The 24,798-nt window shown below is 35.2% G+C and overlaps 1 pseudogene; it reads right to left on the bottom strand.

Moving 5' to 3' along the window:
* Window positions 1-24,246, bottom strand: part of LOC121325281 — a 54,202-nt pseudogene extending 29,956 nt beyond the window's left edge.
* Window positions 24,247-24,798: the final 552 nt, after the last annotated feature.

Genomic DNA, 24,798 nt, shown 5'->3' with positions numbered 1-24,798 from the left:
ATTGCTTTCAATTCATGCTGTCAGTTAATGAACACTATAGTATTTTTTTGTATGTGATTTATACAAATTGATGTGAGTTTCATAAGGCAGTTATCATTCTGTGTTTAGAAGCTAGAATCCAAGTTTAGCTGTCTTGATAATAGATCATTCTTGATAGGTTGTCTGGACGCAAAGATCGTCTTTACCTCGCAAGAGTGAGAATTGTTTTCTGAACCGAAACTATATATATGAGACTGATTTAACAATATTTTGATTATGAAATATTAACAAAAGTGAATATTTGTGTTACTAATGATACCCCTGTTAAGACTAACCTTCATCTTAAATAGCTGTCAGGAATGCAATTGTTACCTTAAGGGAATCTCCCATAGATTGTGTTGAATCGCTAATCGCTAATCAACCAGCGGGAGTGGGGTGTTGTTGTTTGAACCTTATTTTCTGTACTGTTTAGTTTAGTTAATTCTTCCTTTCTGTGTTATCTTAGCTTAATTGTTGCACCTTTAATTTTTCCTTTATTTAGTTTTATTTTTTAATAAAACTGTTACTTTGTATTCACTAGAAACATGGTCTATTCTAATTATTTCAATAAGGGTCGGGTTCTACATGATTTGAATTCAAAACAAGGTATTCAATTATCACAATTTAAACTAGTCAAAATACAAATATACCTTGCACAATACACTGCTAATGGATTTTTTCAGCAGGATAATGCCCTGTGCCACAAGTCTAGGATTGTCCAGAAATGGTTCCACGAGCATGACAGTGAAATTATATATTGTTGTGACATTCTGTTATATGAAATTGTGACAGAAATACAATGATTCTTGGTAGTAAATCTCCCTCCCAACCTGTGAGGGCGCTAAGCAGCAAGAACAGAGTTCCCTGGATGGGCTGGCCCAACAATTATTTCCCAGGGTTCAAGGGAAGTCTAGAAAGGCTAGAAAGGGGGTAGAACTCTGGTGCATTAACTCATCGACCCGGAACGATGTGGCAGTCACAGATTGGAGGGGCGGCTGCACTCGTTTACCAAGGGGTCATGTGTGACGGCATAAAAGGGGACGGAGAGACGCAATCTGTTCCTTTGCTTTGGTTTGTGTTATTGAACCTGAAAGGATCTGTGAGAGACCCAGTGATAAGACGTATGGTAAGTGTTTTGTTTTTTTGTCTGTAATTAACTTGTCTATGATTATTAGAAACCCGGAACAGCACTGCACTACTGTCACTTATAAACCTGTATCACCCAGCATGAGCACTACTACATGACTGTTGACCGTGTTTGTACATTGTGGGATGGATATTTGTGTTTATTTTTGGGGACTGCAACCCTGTTGTTATTTACTCCATGCAGTACAAAATTTTATGTATTGCCGGATTACAAACCTCTATTTCTGCTTAATTACGCATTGCATCACTCCCACACCTGTACACAATCAACCACTTTGCCACAGGAGTGTAATAAACAAGAACCAAAACTGTGACTTTTTTCCCCTTCACTATACAATGCCATTTCCACATTTGTTTTATTTGAAGTGTTTATAAAGTTAAATTTCAGTTTTCATTTGCTTGTTCATCTACAAAAAGTCACAAATAAACTTCATGTTGTTACTGTACTTTATGAAAACGTGTCGATGGCCATTGTTTACTGTGAAGAAACGACAAAGGCAAGAAATTTTTTTTTTTTTTTTTAAAAATGAATAAAATGCATTGTCAACTTTATGTACTATTTGTTTCAGGAATAAACAAAACAATGTTTAACTTGAACTTCTATTTGACATCATTTGCTTTGTAGTTAATTCACTGGGGTAAAGTAAGTCCTACACAACTTATTCTTTACTCCTGGAATATTTTTCTATTTTAGCGTGTTACATATTGTAAGGTCTTACTGTAAAATAAAGGCACACACAGAGGGGCCACGCCCCCTGCTCTTGCTGCTATGCTGTCTCTGCCTGCGTTCAGAGCAATATAATGGCTTTTATTACTTTTTGGAAAACAAACGAATATCTGAGCGAATATTTAAATTATGAGCGAATATCCGAACATGAAAATCCTGTGTTCATCCCAGCACTAATAATTACCATGTTGTCTATAAAATAGATTAATACATTCTCTGATATTGAACTATGTTTGCTATTTCATTACTTATTCTTTGCATTGTATTACCCACTCAGTAAGTGAACCCATTAGCAGCGCCTATTAGGGGTCTATTCGTAAGTAGTTTAATCATGTTTGAGTGAACGGGTAGCTGCTGGAATATGTGAAAAAAAAATCCCTTTTCGGCAAACCATCCTACTGAACTGCTTTTATCTGAGCTGCCTTCAATCTACATAATTTAAAGCATTCAGAATATTTACATATTTACTGGCAGATTGATTTGGAGATTAAAAATAGTTTGAAAGATAATTCTAGATCCTTTACTACCATGTGTTAGTTGACCATAACAGGAGTTATGCATCCCAAACCGAAGTTAAGGGAGCTAAGGAAAGTGAAGGTCAACTACCACATGGTAGAGCCTTCATCGAGGGGGCACTATCACTATTAGAAAAACATTTTTCTCATTTATTTTTTATTTTTTTTAAATAACACATTTCAAACCTAAATTTGCCTCAAATGATTTGTTGGGTAACCTTCCGCTGAGAATTTTTTATGAAAATACTCCTGAAAATATGCATAAAGGATCACATACAGCTATGGCCAAAAGTTTTGCACCGCCCTATAGAATTAACACATTTTACTTCATAAAGTCGAATGAAACCTGCTGGATAATGTTATGTTAACATATTGAATTACAAACTGCTTTGCAGTTATCCATATACTTAATGAAAAACTGACAAATTAAAAAATGTGACATTTCAAAATCTAACATGAAATGCATATCAATCTGTAGGTTATTTGATAACATGATGTTAAATAAAAGATCTAAATTATGTCCATATAGTTTAGCTTTTTTTGCGTTTTTTTAAATTATATAACAATCCTAAAATTCTAGGTGATGCAAAACTTTTGGCCATAGCTGTACATAAAAGGGGGGGGGGTAGCTTTTTACTTGTCAGAGTTGCTTATAGTTTATCTGTATAGTGCCAGATATCTGAATGGAGCACTATCACTGAACTATCAGTGTGTCTCTTGTGTTGAAAGCTTCTGAGTTCCAGTCGAGCTGACAGACTGTGGATTGGCTGATGCAACACTGACTGATGCAATACAGTACTGGTTGTTACAAAAAAAAGGCTAATTGCTTGTATATTTCTACCACAAATTGATTATGGTTACAGTGTCTATTGGTTTGCTAGCCATTAACATTAAGAAAATTGGATCCCATATATCATGCAGCATTGCAGGTATATTACTAATTCAAGTTACAGCACTCCTCAATATGTGTTACATGGTTTGCCAGACCAACAGCCAGAATCTGTCTGAGTGCAGCAGTCTAAATGGGTCATTTTATTTAATTTGTAACCTCTTACATGAGGAAGTTGACTAGTGCACCCTGCCACTGCACTTGGGCAAAGTAATCTATGTTATCCATACAGGAGGTTATCTCACCAAGTTTCATAAACCAAAAACAGCAGTAGACCTGTCTCAAAAAATTATTTTCTATGAAGAACATATTGTCAATTGAAAGAGCAATCTTTAAGACCATTGTAGGCCAAGTCAGACCCTTACTGACACAAAACTAATCTTACAATGATTGTAGCTAATAAAATAATTCCATAAATCTTACCTTTAGTACACCATCATTCATTTTACATGAAAGGTATAGTTTAATTAGCCTCAAATAAGTACACGTTCATGCATTTTCAAAAAGAATGAAAAATATAATATTTAATAAGTATGAAAGAAATTTCACTAATAGCTTATTGTAACACAGTCAAAGGATGATTCCATGTTGTTTAAATTATTGAGAACAGGCATTTTTGCTTCTTACTATTAAAATGTATATGACCAAAAACGTGTGTGTGTATCAGCGTACCAGTGTGTGTGTATATATATATATATATATATATATATATATATATATATATATATATATATATATATATATGATGCCACATAAATATCTGCAAGTAAAAAAGTATAACTCGTGAATTGGACACCCTCTGCAAACCCCGTAAGTATTCCGACTTTATATTCACTGATCCCCAGCATCGCCTACCTGAGCTCTAACAATGACTACTCCTACAACTCTAAGTGAGTAACGATAACTATATTGAATTAGAAAGCTATCTGAATTATTAATACAGTATTTGGTGCTGTGCAAGTACAACCATCGTATCAACTAGGATTACAGATGTTCATATAAATAATGGAACTGCACTTTAGGACGGTATGTATAGGAAGCCAATCGTTTTGTGCATTTCTCAACTTATATATACACCTTAAAACACCATCTTCCAGTAAAAACATGTACATTTTCTATATTAACAGGTTCAGAGATACCCCACGTAGACTTGATTACAATGTCAAAAACATTATTCTCTACATGAAGAAAAGTGTTTGTGCCCACTCAATTTATTGAAAAGGTTCAAAGTCACCAAGCAATTTACCATGAAACGAATATAACTGTTAAAGTAAGCCTACATAAACACTTATTTGCTGGACAGAATATGACATGTCCAGAAATGACATTTTTGAAAGGAAATACACATTTGGCAAGTAGTGATTTTAACTATACATAGACATAAATTATACTGACAAAATAATATTTTTAAAATATTTATTTATGTTAAAACAAACTAAAATACAGCGAGCAATTTCCTGAAGATAAAATGTACTTATAATACAAATTAAAAGTGAATATAAATTACGATAAATGTCACATTTTTAAACAAAAAATACTGTCTGCAGTATACTTTGACAAATAAGATAACAACATATTCAAACAAAAATTACTGTTTGCAATATACTTTGACAAATAGGATAACGACATATTTAAACAAAAACTACTGTCTGCAATGCAATACCTGTTTTTGTTTCTCAAAACAATACAAATGGCGTTCTGTCACTTTGGATGAATCTCTACAGAGCACCTTTAATTTCTAAGATTTGCTCATGCGTAGAAAGTCTCAAAAAGACACACGCTAACTTAATTCCTAGCTAACTTATTTCCTGTGACACCGGGCCTGTTTTATTTCAGTACCACACATTCAATATTTGAATTCAGATCAATCAATATTTTGATCAATATGTAATACTTTACATTTATTAACATTTCATTTAATTGACCAATGCTTTATGTGGTTTAAACCACTGAGCAGCCACATATGTATCCCTCCATTTTCTGGGGGGTTTTTTCTGCACATTTGACCAGTTTGATAAGTATCTACTGCCTCTGTCATTTCCATACGTAAGGAGAAAAAGGGGTCTGAGTACACCCCATTGCGTACACTGCGTACTTACTGGGCTCTACATTTTAACCAGTTATATCGTGTGTGTATTTCCTTGAATGTCCTACCAATTTCATCAGGTGACAATTTATCAAAGACCTGATACCAGATATAGTATGCCATACAGGTCTTTGAGCAGAAGTGTGCGCAAACATAATGAAGCTTTCAACGTGTTTCTGGTTGTGTGGCATGTACGTTAAAGTGTGTTTTGGGAGTGTTGTCATAAACAGTTTTGTAGAACAGTAGAAGCATTATTATGTTTCCTGGGCTTCAATCAATGTGGTATAAACAGGGCTTAAGTTACATTTAATTTTCTGTTGCTGTGTTCCTCCAAATTAAAGCCTTTAGAATATACTAAGACTGATTTATGTTTAAAATGAATGTGCATGCTTTTAGGCATCTGCTAAAAATAAATGCATATTAAAAAAAAATCCAATAGTCTAACTATCCTCAATAAAATTAACTAGGACAGAATTGTCATAATGATAAGTCTGTAGCAAAGAGATACAGCTTCAGGATCCCTGTATGTGTCGTAAAAAATAGCCAGTATTCAGATTAGTATATTTTATGATGAAAACTAAATACAGAGTTTCCGCATTAAGCTACAATGCTCATGTAGTAGCAGCAAGATTTGTATTGAAGGCACACCAGGAGGCGGCTCACAGCCGTTTAACAGCCTAACATGAGAAGTCAATGTAATTAACATAATCAGAGATAAAATGCTCGTTATTAATAAATCCTGCAATTCAGTCATTGTATTCACATTTAACTTCACTGTTTCCATTCATTGACTAATCTAGTCATCTGTGGCTACATTATTACTTATTTTAATAAAAAAAGAAATACCAGACTGGTAAAATGTATGGTCTTATATGAGGCACTATTCAGGAAATAATTAATTGGTTAATTTTCAAACAATATGCTCAATTTATGAACAGTATGGTTAATTTATAAACAGTATAGTTAATTTTATGAATATGGTTAATTTACGAAAAGAATGGTTAATTTATAAATAATATGGTTATTCTTTTAATATAGTTAATTTATAAACAGTATGATTCATTTATAAACAGTATGGTTAATTTACAAACAGTATGGTTAATTTATAAACAGTGTGGTTATTTTTTTAAGATGGTTAATTTATGAAGAGTTATAGTTGTATGGTGGATTCAATAACCTCCCAACAACTGTTGTACATTTAACTATATGTTATATTTCAAACACAGCATCATAACATATTGTCTCCTGGTAACTCTCTCTCTCACTCTAACACCACATTTTTGCTTTGTGTACATTTTTTAAAAACCTTTTCTTCATTTTCTTCATATAATATAACAAAACCTTAATGTTTGCTGTGTGTACGTATTTTATGGCAGAATGAAGATGATCTGAAATGCATTAAAATGCAATATCTTATTCTCCCCTTATTGTATTAAAACTGCTGTTTCATTTTCTTCATACAAAACAAGCATTATTCATTAGAAATCTTTGATACTCATAATCAGCTTCTCAAACATTATTGAATGGTAGAAGGTAAAATGTTTTTTGACATGGAATATATGTGGGGCTATATTGTGTCACATTATGTACCTTGTGTCATTACAGGTTTGACTTTGTTATGGCTTGTACATCCAAAACCTACTGCTACACAAACAATGGATGTATATAAATTACATAACATCTATGGAACAAAGACGGTTTATATTCCCCCGGAAAATAATATTATCGAGGGTTCTGACTTGGATTCAGTAGGTGATTTTCTGTTTTGCATTTAGTTTTTCTATGCACAACGGTGATTGTTTAATTTCAAGTACTGTACTAAGATATTGTTTGTGTGACTACATAAAAGACTGTTGGGCTATATTTAATATGTATTTGTATTTATTCATTTTATTTTAAGGACACTAAAGAAATCAGCTTTGAAGCACATGAGCTGGAGCCAAAAAAAATAAATAAATCAGACTCTGAATTGGCTGAGGCTTTTTTATGTGATGAAACTGCATCAAAAGAAAGAAACCAAGATGATGCTTCCCACACTGTTAACTGCACTGCTCCCAGCTCTCATCAGATGCATGGAAACATGTCATCACCAGAAGTAGTTCTCTCTCTTCCAGGCTGTAGTTCTACATCACAGAGCACTGCAACCAATTTTGTGATCCAGCCAACTTGCATGCAACTTGGTTGTGAAGATGATCATAGTGTTTATTATAGTGGACTTTACTGGTATGTAATGCTTTGAACTTAGAATAACAGTAACAAGTGGCTTTTAGATATTGAAGATAGTGTTACTTTTTGATTACAGTGAGTTTTAGTGGTAACATAGGTTTTAATGTTTGTTTTTATGTACATCATTGTGTAATTTTTCACATTATGCAATTTAAAAGATTATTACAATTAAAAAATATATATCTTTGCAGTTTTAAATAAAGGGGGCTTCTAGTACAGCAGTGTATGGTGGTCTGACTTTTTAATCTTTTTTTTTTTTTTAATTGTAGAGATTATGTGGACCTTGTCAGTGAAATTGATTGTTTCAGTGATTTTGAGGAAGAGCAATTCAGTAGAGCAATACAGGAAGAAATAAAGAAAGCTTGCATTCAAGTGTTGAGTAAGTGTTAACAGCTTTATGAATTATTTCCATTGTAAGAAAGGACAGTATTCATAAACATGATGTTCTATTCAAAACAACTAAATGAATCTTTTCCAGTGAAAATGTCTTTTTCAGAAGTATTGAAAACATTTTGTTTGTTTTGTGATTGGAAAGATTAATGTAATGGTTGCAGTGTATTAATGCTCAATTCTGAAAGTGAAACGCGTTAAAAAATTTGCTCCCATACTTTCTTTTGTTTTGTCTTCCCAAGGTATGACACAAATTATGGACAGCCGCTTATTGCATGTTTTCTTTTTTTTCATTTAATCAATTACTTTAGCGTAAAAGACATCCTACAATTCCTGAGATCTTGAATTAATAGAGCAGAAGTTGTTCGCTTTATTCTAAACAGACGAAATGGGATGGTGCTTTAAGGGCCATAAAATAAAATAATATATGTGAAACTCATAGATGATGCTGGTGTATCAGAAGGAGCCGTGGATTTGGGAGGGCCAATGAGAGAGTTATTTAGATTAGTTTTAAAAACAGTCCTATGCTTGTTGATTCAGAATATGAACAAACGCTCTCCTGTCATGCACAGTGTGAGTAATTACTTTTTTACACTTGGGTGTTGAGTTCTGTTTCATAAAAATCCCATAAGACATTTTACCAGCAGATAAGCTGAGTACTGAATGTTTTAAGCATTGAAAAGATAAGACTTGCATATGATATTTACATTTAACACGTAAAGAATACAAATAGCATGTTATCAAACTTCTTGTACTTCATTGGTTCCCAGCATCTCAGTGGTCAATTCAGTAGCTACAGAATGTACCATAAAAATGCTGTGACAGCTTATTATAGCCTGCCTGGGAATTGCCAGAAACATGTGACCATACGTATTGAATCTACTCGCTTGCAATTATATACTACCTAATGATTTAATAGCTAGCGCTCTTTATCAAAGTAGGCTTAAATTAGTAGCTTATATAATTTGCATTTTTCTATTTTTAATTTGTTAGTTGTATATTGTATGCATTCTGTTTGATACACTAACGTTATTTAAATTATTTGTCATGCTAACTATTTATTCCAGCACAAATTTTAAAAAAGCTTCTGAAAAGCTTTTCAGACCTTAATGAAAGGAAATGTGATGAGGAAGTATTACACACAATGCTTTTTCAATGGGCTTGTCAGTATGAGACAAATTTAATTTGCTTCCCCAGCACACTTCCTGACAATCAGCTTTGTCTTTTAAGAAGCATTTTTTACCAGAATATCTAGTTTGCACAGCAAACACAAATATAAGCAGAAACAACAGAATATCACTTGTAACTCAGTATATAGAAAACAAGTACAAAATGAAATAACTGGAAGCTGCAGGTATAAACTACTTCAGTTAAGTACTTCCTGGGCAATAACTGTTCCACTGTTGCTTATATTTGAATAAAATTACTTGTTAAGTAATTGTTTCCTTGTTCTCTCTCTGCTTTGAAATGCAACAGCTATATCTATGCAGGACAGTTGATTGCAGTGTTTTGCTCCCATGTTGTTCCAGGCAATAGTGTTGGGCCCGAACAACCTGTGTACAGTAATTGAGGATATGACAGACTCTGACATTACATTTCAGCTGTCAGAGGTATAAAAGAGTAGCATATGTGCACTATTGGATAATAAAGAAAATTAAACTTCCTTTGGAGCTATGATTATTTATTTCTGTAAATTTAAAACAAAATGCTTTATGGCTTCCAAATAAGTTAAACATTTGTAGATGTAGCTATGACAAAAAAAGCTATTTTGAGTCACTTTTTAATGAAACTGATACCTAATTAGTTTATTTTAATGAAATTATGTAAAACCATTATCTTAGTATTTCATTCTGTATGTTGTGGATGCAGATCATTGTATCAATATTGTGTTGTGACACAGACAAAGTGTTGTCTTTTTTTGTATATTATTAAGATACTATAATGTGAAAATAAAAAAGAATCTGGATGAGGCTGTTGTGAACACATTGAGTCTTCTGAGCCTGGCCGGGTGTCTGAAAAAGATCACTCTTGAAAACAGAAATGATGTTGTTCAGGATGTGATCAACTGGTATGTTCTTCAATGTACAAGAACACAATTTGAAAGGTTTTTTTTTTTCATTTTAGATACAAACTTTGTTTTAGTTTTTTTATTTTAAAATGAGACTACATAACAAAAAAATTAATGCTCCAAAAAAACATTTTAGTTCTGCAATTATTTATCTAGCATACTGCACCACCAGACTACACAAAATGAAAGGTGAGCACAGATATCCATTGTACTGAAAACTAAACATATGAAACCAGCATGTTCTGCCTTCTTTTGTTGTTTAAAATATTCAACAAGAATGATTTCAGTATGCCTACACTATTATATACTGATAATATATACTGAAGCACTAAAGAAACACAACACTCGGGTCTAATGGATTTAATCAAATATTTTAAACATAAATATCAAACAAAATCACAGAAAATGTGAACAAAAGTACAGATCAAAGAATTATGATAAGCACTTTGTGGTCTTGCATTGTCCTGCTGGAAAACCAACACTTTCGTGCAGGAACGGAGAAACTGTTGCCTCAAGGACTTCGTCAATGTATCACTGAGCAGTAAGGTTGCTCTCAATCTGCACCAAATGCGTTTTTGTGTTAAAGGAGATTCATCACACTTCCACCGCCCCACCGGTTGGTTTGAACAATGCCACAGTCAGCAGAACGCTCACCACGACGTCTCCACACACGTTGTCTTACGTCAGGTCTGTCAAGGGTAAAACGCCATTCATCGGTGAATAAAACACTCCACCACTCTCTCTGCCACCACCTCAGGTGTTCTCTGGTCCACAGAAGATGATTTCATGATAATTTTCATGCAGATGGCAAGCTACAGTCATTCTGCAGATGCATGGGTTGTTTCTTCTCGGAATTTCTCGTGCTGTGGCCACTGCAGTCTGGAAACAATTACACAGATGGATCAGTTGGATGTGATGGTCCTGGGCCGGTGTGGTGACCTTCTGCCTTCTAGGACATGGCCTGTCCCTCACAGAGCCAGTTTCCTGGTTTCTCCGGACTAGTCCGCTGATTGTTGAAGCAGAACATCTCATTCTCCAGGCAACTTCTCTCACAGACAGGACGCCTTCAATCATGCCCATAGCAACCAGGCGATCTTCATTACTCAAGCGGAGCATGGTCATATATTTCGCTGTTCTTGAGCTAGTGATATAAAGACTGTTGCGTTTTCATTGCGCATCAGTATACATCGCTCCTTGCTGTTCTGCTGAGCTAGCTAATAACAATATGCAGTAGAGTACAGTACAACGTTGCATATCCAACTCACTGGACTGGGGTATAGGTGGATATTTCAGTACACTATTATATATTGATAATACATCTCTCCTTGTTGTTCTGCTGAGCTAGCTATTAACTATGTGTAGTAAAGTATTGAAAAATCAAGGTTGCTGTTAAAGAAAATGATGTATATGCACTCAAAATATACTTTATTATAAAATACCAATTCACCATATGTATTATTAAAGTATGTGTATTTCACACAGATTACAAGACAGACTCTGTTCATTTGGTTTACTGGATTCTATAAAGGCTCACCCTGAAGTCTTTAAACCTATTTTTACTCAATCAGTGGGAAAAAAAAAGCTGCTGAGGAGCTGTATAAAGAGCAACACTGTGACCGTGGGAGTAATAAGTTTGAAAGAGAAAATGAAGCAGAGTGTTACTGGAGGGATTACCTTTTAGATTTACGTTTTGTTTATTTTTAATACAATCAATAATAATACTAGATTTCCATTCAAGTTTTACTAGACAAATGTTGACAAAAAACAAATGTCTGGCTTATTTGCATGAATACTGTGTAACTCATTAAATTTGAACAATAAATCTATTTTTTTCTTAAGCTTGGTAAAACTGGTGAGTGAAAATGTGGCATTCTTAAAAATTATAAGTTACTTAAATAAGCTTATTCATCCATGATTTCAAATTATTTATGTCATAGCATTTACAAGAAATGTTTGTTTTGTTTTTTTCTGTGGGAGTTTAGCGGGTTATCCTGGAGGACATTATATACCATAGACTCCACCCCATGATCAGCTCAACTCGGCACACCTGCCAGTTGTCTAATGGAGCACAGCTGATAACAGTGATCTTGTCCCCTAATATGGTCATTCCGCCCTGCACTAATGTACTTCTTTCAATAACACAAGTATTCAATAGCGTCAACATAAGATTGAAAATGAAAATAGTATACTAAGAAACAGACTGCAAAAGTATAGCACTAATGGGAAGACTAGCATATCATTTTTTCTGAACAAGACAATTATCTGTATAGAAATCCTAATATATGTATGTGGCAGAGCAGAGCTCTGCCCTGTATAGATTGGCATGAATGGGGTTAAATTCCTCTACCTGCCTGGGTTTATTGTGTTCAGATGGCTAGGGTTGATTGGAGTAATTAATGATCAATCAGCACCCTGCCACCTGACATGAAAAGAGGCCTCAGCTTCCCACTAGGGAGTTGTTTTTTTGGTTTGCTGTTTTGTGGTTTTTGTATTTTCTGATCCAGTGAAGGCATCACCCAGCCTGGAAACTTTTATTTTGTAAGTTTTGCTTGGTGTTTTGTGGTTTTTTTGTTATTTGTGTTTAAATACCTTTGTTTTGGCCCTTGTTCACTTTTATTTTGTGCTTATTTATAATAAAAGTGTTATTTTTTTGAACTGCAGTCTGTCTTTGAGCCTCTATCCACTTGTCAGTCTGTCACAATGTATTAATAAACAAAAGCCTGAGTGAAGCTGTGGGCTATAAACCACAACATTTTATTCAGTCCTACAAAATGTTTAACTGTAGACACTGCATTTACACCGTATTAAAAATGCATTTTGTGAAACAAATATACCTTCTCCAACAGTTTGCTACTGATATCCAAAAAATGATGGCAAGATGATCATGCTCAGTATTAGTGCTACCACGTCGGACATACCTGTACCATTCTTTCGTTTTAAGTAAATGCAAGTTATGTATTGCTGGCATCAGAATGGAAAGAAAATATTAAACTATAACAAACCAGTTACTTTATATTTGCAAGACTGTATTGCCATTTGAAAAAGTATGTTTTGCTGCTGTAAGAGCTGCAGGCAAGCATCACACTTTCTTTCTGACTACATTATTTGGACAATTTTACATACTGCATCCATGAGATACTAAGCACCATGAAATGAGTTTGTGGTTGCTATCAATATGCCTAAAAATATCAAGAAATGAAAATGACATGTCTTGAATACAAAGTAAACTGTTAAAACTGGAAAAGGTGAGCTTGTATACCTTATCATAACTGATCTGGAGCAGATACAGGGTATACCGCCTTTGCATGTTGTTGTCTTATGGATGGATATACTGTTCATGAATTAACCAATCAATTATTTCCTGAATGGCACATCACAGTCTTGTTTAGTTTAGTGCAGTAACATTTCCCAATGAATGTTACTTCAGTAATTTTATTATTTTCAAATATGCATAATACATACATCAAAATACACATAGGGGGATCTTACGGGAAATTCAAGGTATTTAATGTACTTTTAGTTGTTATTCTTTTAGCATCTTACAAGGAGAAACTAAACTCAAAGTTTTTTTGATCTAAAACATTATTTTTAAATTCAAGCAGGCATGTAAAGGGAGGTGGTCTGTGGGCAATGACAAATATATTTTTCATTAAAAATGAAGATGAAGGGCAGATCTAATTAGACTTTGTGTCATGGATACTGTATGTGGAATGTGTGCTCCTGACAGTTTTCTGCATTTTAAACAGCAGCCAGTGTTTAAAATATGATCTGGAGATGTTCTAAATGTGGTGTGTGACACTGACAAAGGATTCTGTTTATTTTAATAGCAATTCACTCTTTATAGATATTGTTCTATTAAAAATTTAGATTATAATATATATTTTAGAATTATATATATATCTTTATAAAATTTTAGAGTCCAGTAGATATATATATATATATATATATATATTATATATATATTATATATATATGTGTGTGTGTGTGTGTGTGTGTGTGTGTGTGTGTGTGTGTGTGTGTGTGTGTGTGTGTTATTTGTTTTTGCTTGAGGGTTGCCTTTTCAAAAGATACTTTGAATAGTGAACCTGTCTGAAAACTTTGAATAACTGTATTGAAATAAACTTGTGATTTGGTATGTGTAAATACCACATGGGAGTATAGATCTCACTACAAAGGTAAAAAATATAAAGTTCATACAAAATTGTAATTCAAGGTGGAAGTTCTCAAATTAAATAAAAATGTAACTCAACAAAAGAAAAATATGTATATTTATCAAACTGAAACACTTATTCATTGTGTGTGTGATTTCTTTGTTTCGCCTTCGAATTCAATGTTGTTTACAGCCTTCAAAAGCATGAGCAGTACTTTAGTACTACAGTACTAAATTGGGTAACACAAATAATTATGTAAAGTCTTTTTTTCTTCACATTTTTTTAAGCAGTAATTGCATTGTTGTGTTATGTGAGAATTGCTTTATTTTCATTCAGTACTTTGCAATGTTATGATGTCAGGCTTCAGTCACAGCCTGTTCTAAAAGTAGAGACATAATTCATACTTACCTAAACCCAAACATCATATATTGAAACACATACATTATATGCTGAAACAGATACACTATACTGAACTGCATACATTATATACTGAAATGCATACACTTACATTGAAAAGAATTGTCATAGTCATAGAAGCAAAGGTATATTTTAAGGTTTCCCACCATTCTTTTCAACGTCCCTTCCCTGCCTATTGGCTGAGTGCCATAGAGCAAGCAGTGGCGGCACTTTCAAATTTCAAACTACACAGATTATCACGGAGCATTTAGTTTATTTGTTAAACTACTGACTGTCTCCGTTGAACCGAATACTGTTTTGTTTTTAGCTGTTTTTTTTTATTATTATTTTCATCAGCAGATGCGCTCTGGATGCAAGTACAGTGCTGACATGTAATTTCCTAAAATTATATTAAGCGAGGTTTCCGGTAAATATAGAAATAAAAAAAGGAGTGTATATTTTAGCACTAGTACAACAAGACCATGTACAGAAAAATAAATGAATGCACTACAGAATAGTCTGGTTTTTTTTTTTTTGTTTTATTTGGTAACAGTTTAATTGGTTTAAAAGTAAACAAGATTATCCATAAACTAATGTTCACAGAAAATAAATCTAAAAAGAGAATTTCGACAAAACATGCCTCGAAGCCCTGTCGCTGCTGATTGGTTGTTTCTACATGCTTTGAAAAGGAAGTCTCGTCTTCCAGAATATCAGCATATATTTGCGTATCGCCATTTTGTTTCGAAATCGGAGGTCAGCTGAGGACACAACCTCGAAGGGTAATGGTGGTCATTCTTTTCAGGGAACCAGGGTTATGCTAATGACCTTACGTTCCCTTTCAAGTGAAATGACAACCATTACCAAAAGGGAATCTGTACCAAAGCTGTCGTGGCTCCAGATTACCGACACTACAGCCTCACGGTGATAGCCTTAGAGCCAGCATGACGCCTAAGGGCATGCCGCCTGCAACACCCTAGAGCCCAGAGAGGGCCTCGCTCAGTTTGCAACATCAAGGCGGGAAAAACACGCAAATGTCTGACTACCTGTCCATGTAGCAGCATTACAAAACTCATCCAAGGAGGCGCCATGAAAGAGAGTCCACGAAGTCGCTTGGCCCCTGGTAGAATGGGCCACAATGTCCCCCAGCAAGGGGGAGTCCAACTGTACATTCGCCAAGCGTAGAGCATCTGCCACCCAGTGCACTAGACATTGCTTCGATAGGGCCTGACCTCTAGAGCAGGATCCATAGCAGACAAACAGCTGGTTCGACTGTCTCCAGGACGCTAGATTTGTTCATAATGTTACCCGCAAGTCATTACCAGTGAAAGCCATAAGCGCATGAAGCTCACTTACTCATCTGGCAGACGTAATGGCTATTAAAAACACTACTTTCAAAGAAACAGGGCACAGCTCTGCTGACGCCATGGGCTCAAATGGGGGACCCGTAAGGACCTGCAGTACCAGTTCCAGATCCCACTTAGGGACCATACTTTTCATCGGGGGACAAAGCCCTTTTAAGAAATTGCACTGCCAGGAAGTCAATTTTATCGTGGCACACTGATATTGTTACCAGGTATACCATCAGGGTGGACTTCTGTTATGGGAGCCAAGGGGAGATCCAAGACGTAAATTGCCAGGACGGAGCCACCACTCCAGTGTCTTCCGGCATTGTCTGGATGCTGCCACCAGTCAGTATCAATCGCGGATCAGGTGCAACTTGAATGTATTTACCCAAGCTTGAAGGATTCTCGAGGCGGCTGCCATCAGTCCCAACAACCTTTGGAATATTCTAACCTGTAGAAGAGCATCCTCTCTAAATTGGGAGTGTGTGACTTACAATGATCGAATCCGACAGAGAGGCAAGTATGCTCACAGAGTTCAGTTTGATCCCCAAGAACACTGTGGATTGAGATGGTACGAAGTTGCTCTTCTGTTAATGTATGGATAGCCTTGACTTCGTCACATAATCTACCTGTTTGGTGTACGTCTTGATGCATGCATTGGAACGTGCGCAAACTAGCTAATCATCCAGATAGTTCAGGATCCGTATACCCCACAAGCCTGAGTGGAGCCAGTGCTGCATCCATGCACTTTGAAAGTGTGCGGGGCACCAGCAAGAGGCCAAACAGCAGCACGCAAAATTCGTATGCATTGCCTTGAAAGGCAAAGTGCAGATATTTTCTGTGCATGGGACGGATCGAGATATGGAAGTAGGTATCTTGCAGGTCGATTGATGTGAACCAGTCGCCCTGTAGTGTGGACAATTACCAAAAATGAAAACTACCATGTGTAGGAAACTCATTTAAAAGGTGGCACACACAGAATTAAATGAATCTTGTCATGAATTATACTTTTTTTGCTTTATTCTGGCTTCTCATGTTTTCTGCAGTGTATTTCACACTGTTAATGGCCTGTTTGACTTCTGGTGAGTCGACTGAGAAAGCCAGAACTGTATTAATGGACTGTAGACTCAGCTGTCTGCTCAGTTTACTGGAATCAGGTTCTGAGAAGTCTTTGTGATGCTGATAGGGACACTTATTATTTTCTTTTGGTAATTTATTTTCTCCGTATTCTAGGCAGTTCATAGATGATGTCTGGGATGTGACGTTTTTTCTTTTTCGGCCACTGGATTTGACCACTTGCTGTTCCATTGGTCTTCTCATCAGCATCATTTTAGGCAAAATCCTGAGAAAGAAAAACCTTACCCATTCTGGCATAGTGTGCATCATGGGCGTTCTATGGTGAACATTTAAAGCAAAGACTGTTATAATGATAGAAAGAGTCACAAATATCATTGTAAATAAAAGATATTCCCCAATGAGGGGAATCACTAAAGACGTTGAAGGGATTGTTTCAGTGATAACTAGCAAAAACACAGTTAAAGACAGCAGGATGGAGATGCACAGAGTAACTTTTTCATCACAATCTGAGGGGAGATAAAATGCTAGAACAGTTAAAAATGAAATTAAAAGGCATGGAATTATCAGGTTAACAGTATAGAAAAGAGGGAGTCTTCGGACATAGAATAAATAGGTAATATCTGGGTAGACTTCTTCGCAGCAGTTGTATTTGATGTCATGCTTATAGCCAGGGGCATCAATGATTTCCCATTCTCCACTCTCCAAAAAGTCTTGCAGATTCACTTTTGACCCTATTAAGACAAGGTCAATTTTATATAAAAGGTCAATTTTATTTTTTTTTGATAATCAAATGGGAAATAAGTAATATCCATTGGGCAGGAGCTTTTAAAAATAGCAGGTGGTATCCAGGTGACTGTGCCATCAAATTTCAACAGAGCCTTTGTTTTGTCTTTAACAAGAAAGTCACCAGCAGCACTAAAAAGAGAAATACAGTTTTTAATAGTTTTATGAATCTGAAATGGAACATATTTTCATATTAATGTAATGTTGGTCATCTTGCTGTAAAGCACAATGTCAGGCCTCCATATCTTATTGGATGGAACTCGAATTAATTCAATCCCATCATATTCCACTGGATTCCACATTAAATTACAGTCATTCCAAATCTGATAAAGTTTAAAAACAAACAAAAAAATGAATATTATATTACCCCTTTGAATGTACACAAACAAGTGAAATAGTAATTGAACATGATTTACTCATGTCTTTCCTACAATACAAAGCATTTTCTACTTTCCTGTAACACAGCCCATTAGAATCATAGGATTACACTAGCACCATAAAATGTTATGTATCAAGTGCAAATTATTCTTTTCCTGTTTTTAAAACAAACTTTTTAAAATGGAATATATCCCAAAGTCTTTTTTTTTTGTTTATAATAATGTATAATACATTGATACAGTAATTATATTTGTGTAACCTTGGTGCTCCTACCCCCTGTTCTGTCCCTGACAAAAATTCTCCCAATTTAAACCCCAGGTCAAACCCTTAACCTGTCTCCCTTTGTTTCGTCTATCCTCTCTTCCTCCTCCTCCATGCTGTGCCACTTCAGCAACTGTTTCCCTCTGGGGGCAAGTAAAGCTCACTTCCCAACCGTACAGGCCTGGCTGTACTCCACGAGCCAGATGGCACCCCCAGCCAAAGCCTTCTTAAGTCTTTTTCTTGTTTTCCTTTTCCCATGCTCACTCTTTCCTTTTCACCCATCCCAGACTCCCTCTTTGGTGAATGAAACTTGTTTCCCAGCCTCGGAGCCCAGCCACACAGCCTCTACTCGGAGGTGGAGACTCTTGGCCCTGGTGCATGTTGATTTATTTTTCTCTTCCCAGAGTCTCCTCCTTGAGGGAAGTGAATCTCACTTCTTAGTCTTCAAAGTCCAGCTGCGCCAACCTCCCTCTTGGAGTCAAGGGGAGACCTTGTGAAAACAGGACAGCTGCTTTCCTCCCCTTCTAATCCCTGAGGTTCTTCCTCCATGCAGCCTTTGTTCATGTCCCTTAAACCTTACTTAATTAAGCAGGGGCATTTCAATATGTTGTCAGCATACACCACAGAAAGTTTAACCATTGTACAACCTTCTAACATGGAACTAGCATGACCCAAAGCACTGGGGATAGCCTTATCCACAATATAAATTAATGTTACTGTGAACTCAAGAAAGCTAGAAAATTAAGATTAAAGGGATATGAAAAATACTTAGTGTCAAACCAGTTCACTCTCAGGACTCTTTTAAGCTATCTACAGAGCTCTTCTTGCAGATGTCAGATAAGTATGTTATTTACCTCATTTACACTAGCCACTTTTGAGGTGGTTTAGCTTTCAGGATTTTTTGTAGTGTAAACTCAGCCATCCTACTTTGACCTACTCCAAGAAAGGCTTAGAACCACCTCAGCCCTGCTCTACTGTGAACACCCCCAGTCAGTGTTACTCAGCCATCTCCTTGGTTGTAACTAATCAGAAAGAAAACACTTCTGTATTACAGTATATGTTTGTTAGATAAGGGCACATATTAACCATAAAATGAAAAAGGATTTCAATAATTTGTAAATGAAATGTGCACTAAGCTTTGGAATTTCGGTGACCATTGCAAGTGGACCACTTCAGCAAGCCTTAGCAGAAACTCCGTAAGGTTAACTCGTAAATCGCATCTTATATATTTGACCTCAACCCTATTCCATCTTCCTCTTCTTGGTCAATTAACTTATCTTTGTTTGAAATACTATTTTTATGAATTTTAAACAGCTTATCTCTCTGAGCTCTGAACAGTGAATAATGTGGCTCAGTTTGGCAAGGTTTGAGATAGCAGAACTGTTAGACCCGCAGTCGCTTTCAAGTTCTTAAAGCCCTGCTGAGACCTGCCGCAGTCCTTCCGGTGCCAAAGTAAACTCTGTTTCATAACTACCATCTCGGGGAGCTGTGATTAAAATTGCTTATAGAAGCTGAAAGGCTTGCACACAGTAGGGGAGATGATGGGTCATTTACCTACTGCTTCCAGCTGGTACCAGAGACAGAAGCCATGTTACTTTCACAATTCAAAGTTTTTGGTAAAAAACTAGAGCTCACTAATGGCACATTTCCACCAGACTACAACTCAAAATCATCTCATACTCGGAGTTGAAGAGTTCTGCCAGTTCTGAGTTCTGCCGGTCTGCAACCTTCACTGTGACTGAGTCCTAAGTGAAATTGATTTGGATAGGAACTAAATGAACTAGAGTGGCTTCTCATTCACACCTTACTACCTTAACCACAATATACACCTCATTAAACCTCTAGAAGGTAGCCCACCATTGTTAAGTTTAGGTTGCAAATTTAAAAAAAAGATGGGTGTATTATTTAAGCAGTAGGTCATGCAAGGTGGATGTTGATGAGGTAAAAACCAAAACCATTAATGGTGTGTGTTAATTTCACAATAACGCAAAGCTTGAAGTGTCTTATCAGAAATTAAAGTGGTCCAGTTAAAAGAAAAACTTGAGTAATGTAAACAAAAACCGATTGATGAGGCTAAATAGATCCAGCTAATGCACTGTTGTTTAATGACAGCACTGCTTGAAACCTTGTCCAACCAATCCAACCAATGAGTGCTCTGTTCACCCAAGCCGTTTCAAAATATATTCTAGACATCAGATAGGAAGGACAAATGGATCAGTTTAAACATTTAATAAAGCAAACTTTGACATTTAGCTTAATGCTGAAGTAGTAGTTCATACCAGTAACAGGACATTTTTCATATGAATATTGGCACAGACTTCAGTAATGTTATTTGCATTAGACAGTCTTCATTCAGCAGTATTCGTTTTAGATAAAACAGAGTGCCTTAAATGGACAAAAATCAATATAACTTACATGCCGCAAGCAGAGGTTGATTTCCATTATCTGGTTCACTTCATCCTAGAAAATAAAAGCATTTAAACAAGCCTGGTGATGTAAACATAATCTGACAAAAACATTTCACACTTACTAAAACAGTGAAATTGGACTCTAGGAATCAACTGTTGATAGTGATATCTACAAAAAATCCACATTAGTGGAACACAAATGGCTAGGCTAAACGAGACACAGCTGTGACTAACCCCCCTTTATTATATTTTTCTTTATAATTATAAAAATATCACACACACATTCATACATACATATTATCAAAGACAAACGTTTTCACTAGAAGTCTTTTTAAATGTCTTTAATGTCTAATCAAAACGTTTGCCATTGAATTGAATTTTGGATTTTTCTAAATATAGCACGATTGAGTGTTCTCTAGTTATGACAACAGTTATGACAAATGGTATAAAATGGTTCCTTACCACCTTGACCAGTTGTGAAATAGACACTTCAAATTCAACTGTCACTGGGTGTGAAACATTTTCTACTGGTCTAATAAACTGATTGTAGTGCTGGAACAACCTTCTGAATAAATGGTCTTCACCTTTGGATGATAAGCAACCTGTTTACAAAAAATATATAAATGTGTTTTGTGACCAGAGAGGAGAATATTGTTACTGTAACTACCAGTTACCATGTAATAAAAAATTAAGCTGATGTGTCAACTAAACTGTAACACTCAGGTTTTCACCGTGAGAGGTTAGAACTTGGATGAACAAAAATAAGGTTTTTACCAGTTCGTTTTATTAATGACAGCATTTACAAGGTTTAAGAACATTTATTTTGGGTTTAAAAAAAAAATGTTGAAGAAACATTTCAAATTTGTATTAAAGCTTGCCTGAAAAAATTACTAGCTGGTTATCAAAAAGCTACAGCTTTAGTAAACAACATAGATTGTGGGGAAAAAAAGAAGAAAACACTCTGGTTGTTGTTTTACATAATGTTTTAATAAAAACGTTTGTACTTGATAACATTAATTTAAAAATACAATTGATGCCTGTGATTAATACGTTTTGTCACTAATTTGAAGCTATTAATAATGTTCAATATTAGCTAAATCAAGTTATTAATCAAATTGATACATCTTGTCACACAATTGATTTATTAAAATGTTTGGATATACTGTTACTTGATTGATTACTGTCTTGTTCACAGTCATCTTAAAATAATGCTAGAATGTGTTTTGTTGAAAAATAAAAAAAATATGTTTTTGAACTATTCAGATTTAGCTGCTGATGTATTTATTTTCAAAAGGTTTTCTTTATGTTGTGTTTTTTATTTTTTTATTTTATTTTTTATTTCTGGGGGGGGGGGCTTCTTCACAGTCTTGCACCAGGGCCCAGTAAATCCTAGTGATGGCACTCCATGTTGTTGTTGTCAAAAAAAGTTTGTTATCTGACTTCTCTCCTTCGTGAGTAGAAATAATTGTGATTCCAAACTCTGTTGTAGATTTTAGCAAAGATATTGTATTAGATACAGTAGAGCAGCTGTGTACTCCATTTTCCTTAAGCACAAGTTATAATACAATTAACAAGACAATACAATGTTTGAATTAGTATAGGCTTCACTTATGACATCACCCATTTTATGTTAACCTATCAGAAAATACAATTACATACTGATGCAATTTTTACAGGCCTCCTATCAACCAATAATATCATTCCACATGGGTCCACTTTCTTTCTATTACTTTAAGTGAATGTAACCTCAAAGCCTCTTTGATATTTTACTTATGAAGTTATAAAGTTAAGGGAAGGAAGGAGATTGTAAGTTTTAGCCCCAAAATGTTATCTCTGAGAAAACACAGGGTCCCTTTAAATTACCATATGGTGCACTTCAGTTTTCTCCTTGCCATCTGTCTTTCCTGCTCCAACAATCAATATTAAACCCAAACTTGTCTAACTAACTTAACTAACTCTAAAACCCAAATGCTAACTCAATCTAAAACCCAGTTAATTTTCTAAACTATAGTTTCTTGTAAAGTGTATGTTTCTCCAACACACGTAAGCATTTAAATATTTAAGAACATTTGTTGTTTAACTACTCTAGAGAATTTGATCCATTTTGAATGTGAATGTGTGGCCACTTACAATCTCAACAGTAAGAGTGTAAAAGAGTACATGTATTGATTAAAATGTTTTTAAATGTATTAGATTATAACTAAATCAATTTGAAACATCTACATGAGGCTAGTGTATCATAAGAGTTTGGTGAAGATTTGTGCAAAATGAAGTCAGTTATCGTGTTCACCATATAGCATGTAACACGCAGACAGATGGAGAGGCAGACATATTTAGGCAAAATTGTGAAAGAGAAAGGCTAATGTGACAGTGGCAGTAGAGGTATGTTTCTGTCAAAAACAACGTTACAGTTACTGATAGCAGCTCAAATTACTCTTCCTGTTGTTAGGCATAGCTGCTTTCACTGTAACATAGCTTTAAGAAAATGTTTGTATTTCTGTATGGTAATTGCAGTGTCCTCCAACTCCTTGATTAGTATTCATTTTAAACAGCATGACATTAGTTTAAAACTACATGCATTTTGAAATCTATGCTTCTTTTTTCTATATTGATTTCTAGCTAGTTTCAATCCCTGAGCAGCAATTGCTAGAGGTAACACTGATATTACCGTACAACTACTTATTTTATTTTTTTTACTCTATGGTTGGGGTAATGCATCGAGTAATTGTGTTGGCCCTTCCCACTCCTCCAAGTTTCTGATACTGAGAATGTGTATCTGAAAAGCAATGTAAGGCATCAGAGAAGGGGACAACTTTCACACAATGATCTCAAATGTCTTTTTAAAACTATAAGACCTATAAGCATTCCTTTTTTGTTAAAATATACATAGCTGGGGGATAGTATTGGTTTTTCATCCCATGCTGAGCAATGCTTTTTTTTTCTAATGCAGTTATTACAGATTTCAGAAATGTGGAAAAACTGTCAAAATGATAGATAGGCACTAGCTGTAGTGCTCAGCGATAAAGTGATGTTCACATTATTAAAATCTGTGAACATAGCAATATACTATATTTTAGGTTTCATAAATCACAAAAATAATCCTGAAATCCTGATTTGACAGCCAGTGTCTTCAAACAACGGACCTGGATCCTGATCTAGCTAGCACAGCACTCCAATGAGCCTAGAATCAATACCACTTTGTGGTCCCAACTGAGCCCTGGCTCCAGAGGCAAGACAGGATGCATCTTTCTCCTCCGCATACAGATGAGAAAGCTCTACCGACTTTCTCTCACATCCAGTTTGCTCTGAAGTTGTGCTGGGTTTGAAGCCGTCCCTGTATGACCTCATAGCCCCTGAACTGATGTACGTGACCTCAGATGTCATATAGTATCTCCATGAGGACCTCAACAGTAGTTGTTCATTTTAAGGTAAATACGGGTCCTTATTTGGCTACAAACAAAATTGTTTTCATTCTGATTAACTACAGCCTATCCAGAACAAGCATGGACCACCTAACAGTATATGTTCTATCTGTAGAAATGTTACTATATAGATAGACATATACTACAGATATATATATATTATATATATTATATATATATATATATATATATATATATATATATATATATTATATATATTAAATTATATATTCTTTCTTATAGACTTCAATGGAATTATCATAACAAATATAAAAATATAAGATACATAAATATATTTTGTATTTCCCAATAATCCAGTATGAAAAGTAACAATGATTTAAAGCATTAAATGAATAAAAGAATGTGTAAAGTGCCTCAGTTGTAAGTCTATAGTATGTTTACATTCAGAGCAGCAAAGACTAAGGACTAGGGTGGGTGATTCACAATTCAACCCCAACTAGCTACTTGGATTGAGCAAAGTCTTACAACTAAGACTAGGGTGGGTGCATTAACA

This window comes from Polyodon spathula, chromosome 1 (genome assembly GCF_017654505.1).
Source record: "Polyodon spathula isolate WHYD16114869_AA chromosome 1, ASM1765450v1, whole genome shotgun sequence".
Lineage (NCBI taxonomy): Eukaryota > Metazoa > Chordata > Actinopteri > Acipenseriformes > Polyodontidae > Polyodon > Polyodon spathula.
This window is presented reverse-complemented; position numbering and strand designations above follow the sequence as displayed.